Here is a 15,769-nt window from a genome sequence, read left to right on the forward strand (position 1 = left end):
GAACAAATGATGGATGTTCTAAAAAGTTTGCCATGTTTCATTCCAGTTGTATAAAGCGATGCCAGCAGAGAGGTCATCATCAGCGCTGGGGCTCTTGGATCGCCGAAACTCCTGATGCTTTCCGGCATAGGACCAGAGGAACATCTACAGGAACACGGAGTATGATGCTTATATTTGTATGCTAATAGGCAACGACTGTGGTTGTCAGCATCCACAAAAGAATAATTGTCCTAGTACAAATACTGAACAGATAATATAATGTTTAAAATATATATGTGTATATATATATGTGTGTGTGTGTGTGTATTTATACACTATATGTATGTATGTATTTGGCTACATATTCTCGTCATGATTAACCGATTCCAGATACAACCTATAGCTCATGTTCCGGGAGTTGGACAGAAATCTGGCAAGACCACATGGGCGTGTACGGCCTCGTCTGGACGATTAACAAAGGTTCATCCTCTTCTATGAGACAAATCATTGCTCCAGGAGCTATTGAGCAATATGTGCTTGAAAGAGGAGGTTGGTATTTCTAAGCTGCGACATGAATTATGCATGATCTTTTGAACGTGTATGACTCACTTCAGAGGTAGGCTGTTCTCTCCTTGGCGATGCTCTCAGCAGGATAGCTTTGATTTTGTGTGTTTTTGTTTTATTTTATTTCATTTTATTAATTATTTTCTTTATTTTGTTTTTGGTGGAGAGAAGGTTTTAACACTCGGCCAGTAACGAGATTTGACTATAGACATAACTGCTGCAACACTGACCATAACAGAAGCTATCTGTATAGGGTTTATACCAAAGAACGGGATTTGGGATTTGACTATAGACATAACGCTGCAACATTGACCATACCAAGCTATCTGTATAAGGTTTAAACCAAAGAGCTCTTGATTTCAAGTAACAAGATGGATTGGGGACGACCTCTAAATGCAATACTGCAACGTTCCAAAGAAGCTCTTGTCCGTTTAATGGCTTAAGCCTGAAAAAAAAACCTGGGTTTGAACTGCCTGAAGGAATGACGGTTAAAACCCGGGGAATCTATGTGTACAGCATTAGTCTGCGAGAGATGCAACGATCCAACAGTGACTTGGATGCTGAAGATGGTTATACGAATCAGTATCATTTCAGAATTTCATCTTCCCACAGCGACTAAAGATATTCATTCTCTACTTTCTTCCTGCAGGTCCTTACGCTGCCCCAATTGGGGATATAGCAAACGCTTGGATAGGCGTCAACGGAGAGATCGACAATGATTATCCTGACATCCAAATATCGCTCTCACCTGCGCCATTCCACCTCGATAAAGGGCTCTTTGTTCCCATACATCTTCGGCCTGGACAAAGCGGTAAGGAAATCATGATAGAACAAAATAGAAAATAGAGTTTAGGCCAAGGTCAAGCGCTGGGACTAATGAGGTCATTCAGCGCTGAAACGGAAATTGCCAGTATAAAGATCCTCGAATGGTGGAACATGAGGAAAACCTCGCAGTTAGGAGAGGGTGGTAAGTCATAGAGAAAAGAGTACGAACGGAGGTACAGTAAAAGGAATGAAAGGGATTGCAGGTAGGGGCCGAACGGACGCTGCAAAGAACCTGATGTAATGCCTACCGCGCACCGCAGAAGGTGCACTGATGGCACTAACCCCTTAAGGGGGACAAAGAGGTAAAGATTCACAATGCTCTTCTACAGAAAATATAGTTCTTGTTTGATCAAGATAGCTATATCGGCATTATTGATTTTCAAAAGATTTCAAGTTAATTTATTGCTCTAACGCAACATTGTTTAGCCTTTTTACTGCACTGAAGCTCAAATCATATCATGACTACATGTTTTACCTCAGTTAAATAAAATGGTAAAGTTGTAAAAGTTAGAAAATATGCAAAATATCCCTTTTTTTCTCACATTGCTATTTTCTTCTTTTTTATTATCGTATACCCTAAAACATGGTGACTTCTACTTCAACAACGTCAACAAGAGTAAGAGATTTTAACCTTTATTTCTCCGAACAGCTCTACATGCGGCATTATTCCCCCTTGTTTGGTGAGGATGGCTTCACACTAGTCATTAACCTGCTGAGACCCAAGAGTGTTGGATCAGGTGACCCTCAGATCTAGCAACCAGAAGACCTACCTGTTATTGATCCTCAATACCTAAGCCAAGAGGATGATATATACACCTCGCTGAAAGGTACCATATACGATTTGCTGGATGTGCTAATAATAATAATAATATAATAATAATAATAATACCCACAATCATAGGAACATTATGCACGATCCCAAGATCCCTGAAAAGTATATACCTGGATAACCTAGATGCCGAAGTAGCTCCAGGGCTCATGCAGAAGAGCGTGCTGTTAGTAACAGCGCGCATGGAGAGAAAAGTGATGGACCCCTAAGGAGGTAGGATGAAACCCGGAATCCGACACTCATAAATACCACCCAGTCGAATTGGATGGTTGAGATAGAAAATTATTATTATTATTATTATTTTATTAAAAGTAATGGCTACTTTAGCAGCGTTACACTTGTAGAGATTCTTCTTCTAGTTTGCGAATAGCGGCTTTTCTGTGCTACTTAAACAGGCTAGTAGAGCGCCTATAGAGGTCAGGTCATACAGGGTCAAAATAGATGGATATATTTCATTCAAATACAGTCAAAATAAAGGTATATTGAATTTTATAGATAAGCTATGATACCACAGTCATCAAAGTCATTAAACGATTTTCTCTCTCTCTCTCTCTCTCTCTTGTGTTGATGTTGTATGAAACGTATGCAAATATGACTTGAATCAAGCCTAATAGTGCGTTTAACGAGAAAAGAAGACATATTTGATATGAAACAAGTATAAATTGCATACAAACAACGCTCAGCTAAGTAACCGCTAAATCTGTTTATTTGGACAAACAGCAAAATAATCCAGTAAAACCACAGGTTTGGCGTATGGATATGTGCAGTATGACAGTATGCAGAAAAATATTTGCTAAAATAAATTTCATAATATGAAGATAAATACATAGTCCCTCATACTGATTCAGCCTGGAAGGCACAGATTTTAAAATAATGTTATAAATAGCTACGACGTGATGAGTCACGTCTTTATGTAATATATATATATATATAATCTATGTACTATATATATTGAATTTTTGTAACAGAAAGACTTCTTTTTTTGTAGGTATAAAAGCAGCCGTGATAATAGGGAATTCAACTACTTTCAGACAGACTTTTGGGGCTAAGCTGTACAATAATGTAAGTAATAAGTTGGTATTGCTTTAGTTTCGCCTGAAATACATCATAAGCATTGAAGAGTTGACATATACTAGCTGTAAGATAAAAGCTGTAAATTTTATTATTATTATTGTTAAAAAGAATGGCAGAATTAAGCGAGTTGATTTTATATATTGTTTTTTCTGTTTTCCTTCCAATTCGCTTCTCAGGCTCAGCGATGTTTCTGAGTAACTGGCCAAATATTCATACTGGAATTTCTAAAATTATACATAGGTGATCTTGAGCACGACCCCTGCTTGACCTGGACCTGAGATCCTGTTATAATGAAATAAAAGATCACCTTCAGCATTTTTATAATTTTTAGAAATTGCCAGTATGAATATTGGCCAGTTACTCAGAAACATCGCGAGCCTGAGAAGCGAATTGTAAGGAAAACAGAAAAAATAATATATAAAATCAACTCGCTTAATTCTGCCATTCTTTTTAACAGCATTTGCCTAAAAAAGGGACTTCTACCAAATTATTATTATTATTAATATTATTATTATTATTATTTCCTATAGCATTACCAATTCTAATTTCATACCACTATATCAGAACATCTTGGGTGAAGACAAGAGGAACTTAGGGAGTAATGTTATTATTATTGAAAAAGAAACCCACAAAATTACTGTGTATAACGTGTTTACTTATAAGTATTTACATTTTACACTTATAAGTAAACACGTTATACACAGCACTTATGTGGGTTCCTTTTTCAATCTTCAGAAGAAAACTGAAAGAAGTTTTTATTATTATTATTATTATTATTATTATTATTATTATTATTATTATTATTATTATTATTATTATTATTATTATTATTATTATTATTATTAAATGAAAACATCATCTTCAGTCAATTCCAGGTTGTGAAGGGAGACCTTCGGGTCGGACGGGTACTGGGTATGTTTACTTACGTCACATGGCAACTTCCTTTGGCATCCTGCCGGCACTTGCAGATGGGTCGCAGATGACCCCTCTGCTGTCGTCGATCAACGGCTAAGGTTAAAAACCGTCGAATTATATTCAACAGAAGTAAAACTTTTATTTGCTTATCACTTTACCTCTGTTAAATAAATATGTAGTTACGAAATATAACGCCTAATTTAATGTTTTCATAGTAACAAGGTAGCGTTTCTAAAATATATGACTGGAATATCCAGTTATATAAATATAAATATAAATACATATATATGTATGTATATATATATATATATATATATATATATATATATATATATATATATATATATATATATATATATATATATATATGTATACTATATATATATATATATATATATATATATATATATATATATATATATACATATATACATATATATATATATATATATATATATATATATATACACTATATATATATATATATATATATATATATATATATATATATATATATATATATATGTGGGGATACAATCCCCAATGACGTAAAATCCTTCTGTAGTTTAAAATATATATTTTCTTGTACAGGAACTTATAGCTTTCGACCATCAGCTGTCGTCTTGTTTTTAGTGAACAAGACCACAGCTGATGGTCGAAAGCTATAAGTTCCTGTACAAGAAAATATATATTTTAAATTTTTTAAAATACAGAAGGATTTTACATCATTGTGGATTGTATCCCCATTTACTTAGAGGTACGACATAGTACCTAGCTTCTGCATTTATATATATATATATATATATATATATATATATATATATATATTCTAAATATAAATATATCTATACATACATAAATACTACGCAAATATAGATTATATATATATATATATATATATATATATATATATATAGTATATGTATATTGTCAATGGGCTATGTTGAACGTAATCTTTAGCGCTTAGTACGAGGGCTGTCTCGTCAACTTCATTATTATTATTTTTTTTTTTTTTGTTTTTTTTTTTTTTTGCTCTTTTACACTCCTGTAATTCGACTGGGTGGTATTTATAGTGTGGGTTCCGGGTTGCATCCTTCCTCCTTAGGAGTTCATCACTTTTCTTACTTTGTGCGCCGTTTCTAGAATCACACTCTTCTGCATGAGTCCTGGAGCTACTTCACCCTCTAGTTTTTTTCCAGATTCCTTTTCAGGGATCTTGGGATCGTGCCTAGTGTTCCTATGATTATGGGTACGATTTCCACTGGCATATCCCATATCCTTCTTATTTTTATATTTTCAGATCTTGATACTTATCCATTTTTTCCCTTTCTTTCTCTTCAACTCTTGGTGACCATGGTATTTCGACATTTATGAGTGATACTTTCTTCTTGATTTTGTCAATCAACGTCACGTCTCGTCTATTTGCACGTATCACCCTATCCGTTCTGATACCATAGTCCCAGAGGATCATTGCCCGATCGTTTTCTATCACTCCTTCAGGTTGGTGTTCGTACCACTTATTACTGCAAGGTAGCTGGCGTTTCTTGCACAGGCTCCAATGGAAGTGCCGGACATTCGCTTGCTATGTGGTTTATGGTTTCATTTTTCGTATTGCACTTCCTACATATGGGAGAGATGTTATTTCCATCTATCGTTCTTTGGACATATCTGGTTCTTAGGGCCTGATCTTGCGCGCGTTATCATTCCTTCAGTTTCCTTCTTGAGCTCTCCCCTCAGTAGCCATTGCCACGTGTCATCGCTGGCTAGTTCTTTAGTCTGTCTCATGTATTGTCCGTGCATGGGTTTGTTATGCCATTCCTCTGTTCTGTTTGTCTTTCTCCTGTCTCTGTATATTTATGGGATCTTTGTCTACTTTTATCAGTCCTTCTTCCCATGCACTCTTTAGCCACTCGTCTTCACTGGTCTTCATATATTGCCCTAGTGCTCTGTTCTCGATGTTGGACGGCAGTCCGCTATGCTTAGTAGTTCCGCTCCCTCCTTCCTTTCGTGTTATGTATAATCTGTCCGTATTTGCTCTTGGGTGTAGTTCTTTGTGTATTGTCATATGTTTCCTCGTTTTTCTGGTCTATGCTGCGAAGTTCTGCCTTCGTCCATTCACTATTCCTGCGCTGTATCTGATTACTGGCACTGCCCATGTATTTATGGCTTTTATCATATTTGGCGTTGAGTTTTGACTTGAGTATCGCCTTGAGTCTCTGCATATATTCTTTCCTGATCGTGTCCTTCATCTCTTGGTGCTTTATATCCCCTCCTTCCATTATTTCCAGGTATTTGTATCCCGATTCATCTATGTGTTTGATGTTGTTTCCATCTGGTAGCTTTATCCCTTCAGACCTTGTTACTTTGCCCTTTTATGTTGACTAAGGCACATTTTTCTATTCCAAACTCCATCCTGATGTCCCCAGATACAATTCCTACAGTCTGGATTAGGGTATCTATTTCCTTGATGCTCTTACCATACAGCTTGATGTCGTTCATGAACATCAGATGGTCAATTCTGTTGCCTCTTTTCTTGAGTTGGTACCCAGCATCCATCTTCTGCAGTACTTTTGTCATGGGAATCATGGCTACTACGAAGAGTAGTGGGGACAGTGAGTCGCCCACTGGAAGATCCCTCTCCTGATATTAACCTCTGCTAGTCTTATTCCAGAGCTTGTAAGTATTGCATTCCAGTTTGCGCATTGTATTTTTGGGAAGGAAACTGATGGTGTTTTCCTCTGCCCCATATATTTCAGGCATTCTATTAGCCATGTGTGTGGTACCATGTCGAAGGCTTTCTTATAGTCTATCCATGCCATGTTCAGGTTGGTTTTCCTTCTCTTACTGTTCTTCATTACCTTTTTGTCTATCAGGAGGTGGTCATTTGTGCCTCTACACTTCCTTCTGCAGCCTTTCTGTTATTGGGGGATGGTGTTTGTATCCTCTAGGTAATTGTATAGCCTTTCACTGATGATACCTGTTAGTAACTTCCACATTTTTGGTAGGGCGGTGATAGGCCTGTAGTTACTGGCTATATTTCCCTTGCTCTTGTCTTTCTGGACTAAGGGTGTTCTTCCTTTGGTTATCCATTCGGGCGCATGGTGATTTGTGATAAAATGACTGGAGTTGTTCTGCTATTCGTGGGTGTAGGGCCTTGAAGTTTTTAAAGAAAAGCCAGTATCCATGGAACTTCATCTGGACCTGGGGCTTTCCAGTTGGGGCAGTTTTCTTTAGTTTGGTGTCTGACTGTGTCTGTCGTGATGTCAGTGAGTCTTTGTTTTATTCTCCTTGTTTCTTCAGCCTTGACTTCCTGGAGCCATGTTGCATGTTTGTTGTGTGATACCGGATTGCTCCAGATGTTTTCCCAGAGTCTCTTACTTGGTTCAGCTTCAGGAATTTCTTGGTGGTTTGTCATTCCCCTCTTAGTTGGCTGTATAGTCCTTTCTGGTTGGGTTCGAATAGTTGCTTGTTGGTATCCCTTATTCCTGTTCATGTACCGTTGGATCTTATGTGCTTTGGCCTTAACGCCTCTGTTTTACATCTTCTATTGTGTTGTTTAGTCCCCTCTCGTGTACTTTGTATTTCTCGTTGAGTTCCTCCCTTGTTTACTTGCTTCTTAGCCTTTTTCTGCCTTCTCTTTCAGTTTACTCAAGTCAGATTTCATCACTATGGTTTGCTTTCCAGACGCCTTTCCAAGGAGGTTGCTGTTTTGGTTTCTGTTGGGTTGGTTGTGCTGGTGGTGTTGGTGTTCGTATCCCCATCAGTTCTGCTACTAACCTTGTTCCTGCATATGTCAAGTTATTTGTTTCTGTGATATTGGTGGTGTGTATTAGTCTCATTATTTCATTGAACCTCAAAATTGTTTTCTCCCTTTATTCTTATTATTATTATTATTATTATTATTATTATTATTATTATTAAAGTAATGGCTACTTCAGCAGCATTACACTTGGTAGAGATTCTTCTCTAATTTTCCGAATAGCGGCTTTTTCCAGTGCTACTTAGACAGGCTAGTAGAGCGCCTATAGAGGTCATGATCAAATACAGTCTAAATTGGTGTATATATTTGAATTTTGTTTACAGATAAACTATGATACAATAGTATCAAAGTATTAACGATAATATATATGTCTCTCTCTCTCTCTCTCTCTCTCTCTCTCTCTCTCTTCTTTCTCTTTCTTGAAGCAAGCGAGCTTTCGTCTGGAGCTGCCAGACATCCTCGGGCTGGGAAGCTGAGGGTGGACTGATCTGAAGCGGTGTCCGTCCTCGTTTATATTTGGAGTCGACAGCAGGGGTCTGCCCCATGCTGATCTACTATTGGCTGGTGGCGGTAGGTCTTCGTTTTCATTGGTGGCTTGAACCGGGTCTCAAGCCACTTTCCACGCGTTGATGGTTGCGATGCTGTAAGTCCTGCAGCCGCCTAGACCTCCTTAGCGGCGCGGTTACGTCGATGGGCGTTTCGCTACGCTGCGGGACGTCACGGCTAACTTGATTATGGTTGGCTGCAGGAGTATCTCGTTCGGGGGGGCGTTGTCTTCCGTGGAGTTGTCGTGCTCGGTGGTGTCATTGTTGGTGGCAGGTCTTCTCATACTCGTAGGGAGGAGAAATTCTTCCTGCGTCGTATTTAGAATAGGTTTCACTTGCTGGATGAGAAGCGCCTCCAGCAGGCGTAACCGACGGGCATCAGGGGCCTTCCCGATGATCTTCGTGTTTTGGATGATCACATCCCGGGAGATGGCCTCTTGATGTTTGGTGCGTGCGTGATTCTTGATAGCCCCCACTCTTGGGCGTGGCAGGGAGAGCTCTTCGACAGGTGCATGGTAGTCATACCAACGTAGGCGCCGCTGCAACCGACGGACTGGGCAGTATATTGGTACACCATGCGTCTGCTTCAGGGGGTCGTACCTGTGGAGAGGGGTTATTTTTCATAATAAGGTCGCGCGTCCTCCGATTCTGGTAGTAGATAATTAGGTCGATATTTTTGGTGTCGTCGGTCGGGGATACATTTTCAGAAAATAATTTTCTTAACTGAGTCCTCTTCTTCACGGTAATGAGAACTCATGAAGGCTTTATAATACAGCTTGATATTATCCTGGGGGCGTGGTGCGGGCTCTCACTACCGTACCATTTCTCCAGGGCTGTACGGACTCTCTGCTTATTGATTTATTAGAATACCCGTTATTTACGAGTACTTGGGAGGCGCGGTCGAGTTCCTGAGGAGTGTGGCTGCCAGGTCGAGCAGTGGGAGAGGGCTCTCCTGACGAAGGCCCTGACGGTCGTGCTTTTGAATCTGGCGGGGCACTCGCTGTCACCATTGAGGCAAAGTCCTAGGTTGGTTTTTCTTTCGTGTAGACGGAAGTACGGAGGCCGTCTTCCGTCTTTACTCACAAGGACGTCGAGGAAGGGGAGCCGATCGTCGGTGCTGTATTCAACCGTGTAATTCAGCACGCTGCACTGCTGAAATGCCTGACGGAGGGCTTCTACCTCATTCTCGGCGTCGACTTGAACAAAGATGTCGTCGATATATCGTCCATATCTGCGGGGTTGCTGCATCCTAGCAAAGACTCGTTCCTCCACGGTTCCCATGTAAAAGTTAGCGAAGAGTACCCCCCACCCAGTGGGGAGCCCATCGCTACGCCGTCCTTTTGGCGGTACATCTGGCCACGGTGGGTGGAGAAGGGCCTTCTTTGTGCAGATCTCCAGCAGCGTACGGAGCGAGGCTTCGGGTATGAGTGCGGGGCGCCGTCGACTGACTCCTGTAGACACGCTCAAGGATGATGTCAATTTGGTTTCGTCGACAGGCACGTTCGTAAACAGGGACTCTACGTCCAGCGAGGCGATAATCCCGGTGCCAGGGGCGCGGTCTTGATGACTTCTAGGAATTCTACTGACGACTGCAGGCTGTACCGACTCGGGACGTAGGGAGTCAAAATTTTGGTTAAGACGTTTGCCAAGGCGTAAGTAGGGGCGGGCGTTCTGGCTGATGATCGGCCGGAGGGGGTTTTTTTCCTGGTTTGTGAGTTTTTTTATGTTACCATATAGATAACCCAGGCTGTAGTCTCCTTGTATGGGCGGGAGGTGGACAGCGTTAGTCGCAGCATTCACTACACTGATGACCACCCGTTGGCCTCCCTCTTGATGTCGTCTGTCGGGTTTCTTGTCAGGCGCTCGAACTTGCTACGTCGGACAAAATGGCATCCAGCTTCTCGTGGTATTCAGCAGTGTCAATCAAGACGAAGGCTGCCGTCTTGTCGGCAAATAGTAATCAAGACTACCGAACTGCGTGCTATCCAGAATGAGACCAGAGACTGCGGCGGAGGTGGGAGAGAGTGAGAAGCAGCCCTGGCACCAGTGAAGTAGGAGGAGGAACCTATAGCAGCACGTCCTGGTGCCCTTCGAGAAGAAGGTAGTCATGGATTGGACAACACCGAATTCGATAATCCTGAACGTGACACACCCATTGAAGAAGACAACCCCCGTGCCCCGCAGGAGATGTACCAATGTACCCTGGGAACATCGAGAGATGCCTCGCCCGCCTTAAGGAGGACGACATGAAGCAACGGATGAGAGGTGCCATTCGTAAGCTCATTTCCCTGAACGGCGGCAAAAACTCCGCATCCCTGAACGAACCCAAGGATATATCAACCTTACTGACTACGACCCCCACCCCCGATCAAGACGCCCTTCTGAAGCTGGGTCGGTCTTAATTGCCACTTCATTTCGAGACCCAGACCTCACGACAAGAGACTCGAAATAAGCGAGTTGCTCCTCGACTCCATCCAGCAGCTCGAAGCCCGGAGCATCGTGAGAACTACCGACGCCCTTCAAACCCCTCCTACTTGCTGAAGCCCTTACGGAGAGGGGCTCGCACTCCAGCGGGATCCTCACCAAGGAGATGAAGAAAGCGGCGAAGGAACTGAAGGAGAAAGAAGAACATCACGGTGCGACGCGCGGACAAGACGGCAGCCTTCGTCTTGATTGACCACTGCTGAATACCACGAGAAAGGCTGATGCCATTTTGTCCGACGAGAGCAAGTTCGAGCGCCTGACAAGAACCCGACAAAAGACATCAAGAGGGAGGCCAACGGGTCATCAGTGTAGTGAATGCTGCGACTAACGCTGTCCACCTCCCGCCCATACAAGGAGACTACAGCCTGGGTTATCTATATGGTAACATAAAAACTCAAACCAGGAAGCCCCCTCCGGCCGATCATCAGCCAGACGCCCGCCCCTACTTACGCCTTGGCCAAACGTCTTAACCAAATTTTGACCCCCTACGTCCCGAGTCGGTACAGCCTGCAGTCGTCAGTAGAATTCCTAGAAGTCCATCAAGGACGCCCCTGGCACCGGGATTATCGCCTCGCTGGACGTAGAGTCCCTGTTTACGAACGTGCCTGTCGACGAAAAACCATTGACATCATCCTTGAGTTTGTCGTGTCTACAGGAGTCAGTCGACGGCGCCCCTCAACATACCCGAAGACCTCGCTCCGTACGCTGCTGGAGATCTGCACAAAGAAGGCCCCTTTACTCATCCACCAGTGGCAGATGTACGCCAAAAGGACGGCGTAGCGATGGGCTCCCCACTGGGGGTACTCTTCGCTAACTTTTACATGGGAACCGTGGAGGAACGAGGTCTTCGCTAGGATGCAGCAACCCCGCAGATATGGACGATATATCGACGACATCTTTGTTCAAGTCGACGCCGAGAATGATGTAGAAGCACCTCCGTCAGGCATTTCAGCAGTGCAGCATGCTGAATTACACGGTTGAATACAGCACCGACGATCGGCTCCCCTTCCTCGACGTCCTTGTGAGTAAGACGGAAGACGGCCTCCGTACTTCCGTCTACACAAAGAAAACCAACCTAGGACTTTGCCTCAATGGTGACAGCGAGTGCCCCGCCAGATTCAAAGCACGACCGTCAGGGCCTTCGTCAGGAGAGCCCTCTCCCACTGCTCGACCTGGCAGGACACTCATCAGGAACTCGACCGCGCCTCCCAAGTACTCGTAAATAACGGTATTCTAATAAATCAATAAGCAGAGAAGTCCGTACAGCCCTGGAGAAATGGTACGGTAGTGAGAGCCCGCAACCACGCCCCCAGGATAATATCAAGTTGTATTATAAAGCCTTCATGAGTTCTCATTACCGTGAAGAGAGGACTCAGTTAAGAAAATTATTTCTGAAAATGTATCCCGACCGACGACACCAAAAATATCGACCTAATTATCTACTACCACAATCGGAGGACGCGTGACCTTATTATGAAAAATAACCCCTCTCCACAGGTACGAGACCCCCTAAAGCAGACGCATGTGGTGTACCAATATACATGCCCAGTCCGCGGTTGCAGCGGCGCCTACGTTGGTATGACTACCATGCGCCTGTCGAAGAGACTCTCCTCCACGCCCAAGAGGGGGCTATCAAGAATCACGCAGCACCACATCAAGAGGCCATCTCCCGGGATGTGATCATCCAAAACACGAAGATCATCGGGAAGGCCCCTGATGCCCGTCGGTTACGCCTGCTGGAGCGCTTCTCATCCAGCAAGTGAAACCTATTCTAAATACGACGCAGGAGAATTTCTCCTCCCTACGAGTATGAGAAGACCTGCCACCAACAATGACACCACCGAGCACGACAACTCCACGGAAGACAACGCCCCCGAACGAGATACTCCTGCAGCCAACCATAATCAAGTTAGCCGTGACGTCCCGCAGCGTAGCGAAACGCCCATCGACGTACCGCGCCGCTAAGGAGGTCTAGGCGCTGCAGGACTTACAGCATCGCAACCATCAACGCGTGGAAAGTGGCTTGAGACCCGGTTCAAGCCACCAATGAAAACGAAGACCTACCGCCACCAGCCAATAGTAGATCAGCATGGGGCAGACCCCCTGCTGTCGACTCCAAATATAAACGAGGACGGACACCGCTTCAAGATCAGTCCACCCTCAGCTTCCCAGCCCGAGGATGTCTGGCAGCTCCAGACGAAAGCTCGCTTGCTTCAAGAAAGAGAAAGAGAGAGAGAGAGAGAGAGAGAGAGAGAGAGAGAGAGACATATATATATATCGTTAATGACTTTGATAACTATGGTATCATAGTTTATCTGTAAAATTCAAATATATACACCAATTTAGACTGTATTTGATCATGACCTCTATAGGCGCTCTACTAGCCTGTCTAAGTAGCACGGAAAAAGCCGCTATTCGGAAAATAGAGAAGAATCTCTACAAGTGTAATGCTGCTGAAGTAGCATTACTTTTAATAAAGTATGCTTGAGCAGAGGGTCTGCTTCCTAAGTATATTATTATTATTATTATTATTTTATTATTATTATTATTAATTATTATTACAGAGTTCACGGAGTGAAAGGCCTGAGAGTCATTGACGCGTCTATAATGCCCGTAATCGTCTCGGCTAATCCGATGGCAGCGTCGATCATGATCGGGGAGAAGGGAGCCGACCTCATCAAGCAAGACTGGGGCCTCAATGTCGGATACTGAAACCAGCGTTGTTTGGCGTAACATCGACTTTGTAAATATCTTTTCCAATAAAACAAATACTTCTTGAGGTGTCCCCTTATTCTCTCATTATTTACTGGGATGTTGATTAGACAAGGGGTTTTAAATGCGAAATTGAAATATTTAAGGTTGATTTTTTAATTTCCTTTTTAGTTGACATCTGATTGGCTGATTTGAATTGTAACCTCTGGTGGGCAGTAAGCACCATGAGCTTCCACCATTCACGATTAGGTTTAATGATGTCGTCTGCAGGTATTTATCGTCAAATAAAGAAATGAAAAGTAGTGGAAAAAGTTAAAATGAATTATTCGGCCTTATCTCCGACTGTATGCCAAGAAAATAATTATTTGCTATCGGGAAAGGGCTCAAGAATGAACTAAGTAAGCTAGTTCGTTTACAGAATAACCGATGAAAATACCAGTTACGATACAGGAGACGGACGTACTGGCAATTGTGGTGAGAGAGAGAGTTACCCATGAAAACCTGCGTCATTTACTGACTTTGTCGTTACGGTTGTTTCCATCAAAGAAAACGTTATTGTCTCCGGATTTCTGCGATGACTCAAGAAGTAGGTCTATCGCTAAGTCGCTGGTATGTAGTACTATGTATGTTGGCACAGGGGTACGGCAGCCGTATCCCTGATTGCGATAGATATTGGTACGGCAGTGAATTGCGCATGCGTCAGTTTCAGACTTCCTGCCGTAAAAAATAACATAGTGTAGTGGGGGCACGTCAGATTCTGTCAGTGGTGCCGTATTGCGCTATTGACTTGCTGTAGGTACGGCAGTTTGCTAATCATGCAGCAGTTGCCGTACACTGTTGATAAGAGATATAGGTACGGCACTAGAAGATCAGCGTCAGTAGTAATAATAGTCGAACTGAATTGTTTCGCTGAACATGTTCAATTCAAAATGTCAAAGTGAAGCACCATACTGTCGTCACAAAGCACCAAAACATTTTGTCAATAATGAAAATATAAAAAATTCCAATAATACTTAAACATATTTTAGATTTCGATTACTTACATGAAAATAAAACTAAACTAATCTATCTGTGTACTTCAAATCTTCTTTGAATATCTGAACTGTGTCATAATACATCAGTTGTCGCTGAAAAACATGTTTTCAGGTTTCAACGAGCTGAATAAAGCAATAGACGTCTACGAAGAGTCAAACTTCCAGAAACTGTATATCCGTAGGTCACGAACGATCGAATCGGTCCTGAAAAGAGCTCCGAAGAGGAGATTCCAAGAAGACTTGAAGTACACAGAAATCGTGCTCTGCTGTATTCATGGTAGTAAGGAAAACTACCAAAGTCGACCCTCTGGTAAACGGCCTAATCAATCGTAAGTAATCATCCAAATCAGGTCTATATAACATTATGTTTCCATATTGGACGCACTACTGACTGCTGCACTACCTTACTATAACTATAGCTAAGCTTCAAATCTTTGAATCTCCTCTTTCGGAGCTCTTTTCAGGGCCGTCGATCGATAGTGACCTACGGATATACAATTTCTGGAAGTTTGACTCTTCGTAGACGTCTATTACTTTTTTCAGCGTCGTTGAAACCTGAAACATCTGTGTTTCAGCGAAACTGATGTATTATTAAACGGTTCACGTTGTAGGTCGTCATTTTCTTGCGTGACTGAAATGCTTGAGGCGGTAAAGAAGGGTTCGGCATCCGCAATTCACAGCCGTACCAATATCTGTCGCATCAGGGATACGGGGGCTGCTTTACCAATATCCAGTTCGATGTAGGTTTGATCAAGACGGAATAACATAAGGTGTGTTTGTCATGTATAAATATCTCTTAATGATGATTTTCTTATGACTCATGTATTTACCATACTGCATATGTATACAGTACCGATGTGTCAATTGTCCCGACTTAAACATTCGGAGGCTACCATACATTTTAGGACAATTAACTCAGACTAGCCTATACATAACAATTCAAACCATAGGCTAATATAAGGTACCTCATAGGCCTAGACTACTATACTTCTTGGCCTATCCTTAGCTGGAACAGGTACTTGACGTCGGAGACGGTCGAATTTTCATT

The 15,769-nt window shown here is 42.3% G+C and overlaps 1 long non-coding RNA gene and 1 pseudogene across 1 annotated transcript; both read left to right on the top strand.

Annotated features, from left to right (window-relative positions):
* LOC135201948 (glucose dehydrogenase [FAD, quinone]-like) overlaps positions 1–13,754 on the top strand; it is a 27,309-nt pseudogene extending 13,555 nt beyond the window's left edge.
* LOC135202202 (uncharacterized) lies at positions 2,128–4,210 on the top strand. Its single transcript, XR_010311681.1, has 3 exons — positions 2,128–2,195; positions 3,186–3,259; positions 4,137–4,210. It is a non-coding gene; the product is annotated as an uncharacterized LOC135202202 (long non-coding RNA).
* Positions 13,755–15,769: the final 2,015 nt, after the last annotated feature.

Source organism: Macrobrachium nipponense, chromosome 30 (assembly GCF_015104395.2).
Source record: "Macrobrachium nipponense isolate FS-2020 chromosome 30, ASM1510439v2, whole genome shotgun sequence".
Lineage (NCBI taxonomy): Eukaryota > Metazoa > Arthropoda > Malacostraca > Decapoda > Palaemonidae > Macrobrachium > Macrobrachium nipponense.